Here is a 1,692-nt window from a genome sequence, read left to right as displayed (position 1 = left end):
GTGTCGTTAACTTTCATTCTCGACCACGAATAAAAAGAAAAAGGAAAATCTAGCGTAATTTCACTGTATTACATTTACGACTCTTTTGTTCAAAGGACAACAGTTTGGCTCCATGAGACTCTATAACTAAAGCTGAAGACGATATTGACCATGTGCATAAGTAAGGAAAGCAAAGTGCCTGTCATCGTGGACTCGCGACCTTCAGTATATCATGAGGGGTGATATAGCTTAGATCCCATGCAGTTTGTGCATAGATTGTCCTTCCCTTGGATTGGAGCCGAGTCTCTCTGGCGTGCAAAACTTTAATATGAATCTGGTAAGTTGATAATTTCAGTTCAAGAAACTTGGGCTGAAGATATTTGCGTTATATTTCTGTTGAATTGTTTAATGTGACGTGATTCTATATATGATTTTTTAGTTAGGTTGTTTTGTATTTGGTAGTATGAGTGTTGGGTATTTCAAGAAGGGAAGAGGGATGTCTAGTGATGAATGAGTTAAGACTAATCTATTAATAGGAATGCTACAGTATTAAGAACTAACACGAGAGTTCAACTAGACCTATAATAATTATTACTGGATGGATTTGCTCTTTGGGTCAATATATGCGTTGTGCCATACGGGGTGAGAAAGGAATATTTTTATACCATATTTCATTTAATTTTCTTTTTTATGCAATCAATACTCAACATTCAAAACGATTCATAATTTATTTGGCTTTTGCAGTGTCGACGGTTCTGGCTATGTTGTGCCAGTAGGCTTGGTCACAACCTTCACAGTGCATACATGAGGCTTTGTAACCCAAACCCGAGGTGACCCGATCCTTTCAAATATAAAGGTCGGCGGTGGTATCTACGAGGAGGATTCCGAGGGGGATATGGAGGTTTCAGGGGGGGTATGGAGGTTTCAGGGGGGTACGGAGGTTTCAGTAAGGGCACGGAGGCCACGGGGAGGTACGGAGGTTCGGCCAAGAAGCATTACGGGTAAAAACATTCTGTCATTTCGGTTGCCCTCATAACGGGCTTCCCTGCAGACGACCCTAAAAAAATCAAATTATGCGCAATGTTTCTCTGATCCGCGAAAATAAATCATAAAAAACAGGTGAAATCAATTTCTTAAAAGTTTTTTAGACCAGCATAGAAAATGGGGTATTTTCCAATTTTAATATACATAGTGAGTATACAAACATATGCTGGACATACAAGCAATACTCTATAATATGTGCCCGAGCATATATTTTTTTTTTTTACCACACGAGTAGCAGAAAACATGTCGTCGAACGTCTGAAGAAACATTGCCGTTTCCAAAAATAATTACAATCAAAACTGTACACATTTTGGCTTTCAATCCAGCTAGATTATTTTCTTTCTTTACCTTCTACATACACGATATGTTCCTGAGAAAATATATATATATAGACATACGCGGCCAGACGATTTCATAATATATATAGCCTGATGTATATCCTGAGGGATATACAGAGGCTATTCTGGCACTAGCAGGACTCAATGAGTTAAACGCAAATTTACTGGCCTTAGGAAAAAGCAATGGTTTGATCAGATATCCTCAAAGCAATAACTGGGCTAAGCTGCTTTCCAAAAGACGGAAAGTTACAGTCACTCTGGTGTTCTGCTTCTCTTCCTCTTTTGAATAATCGCATACCTGTATTATACGTGTAAATAAATAGGTATACCA

The sequence above is a fragment of the Penaeus monodon genome, chromosome 29 (genome assembly GCF_015228065.2).
Source record: "Penaeus monodon isolate SGIC_2016 chromosome 29, NSTDA_Pmon_1, whole genome shotgun sequence".
Taxonomy (NCBI): domain Eukaryota; kingdom Metazoa; phylum Arthropoda; class Malacostraca; order Decapoda; family Penaeidae; genus Penaeus; species Penaeus monodon.
This window is presented reverse-complemented; position numbering follows the sequence as displayed.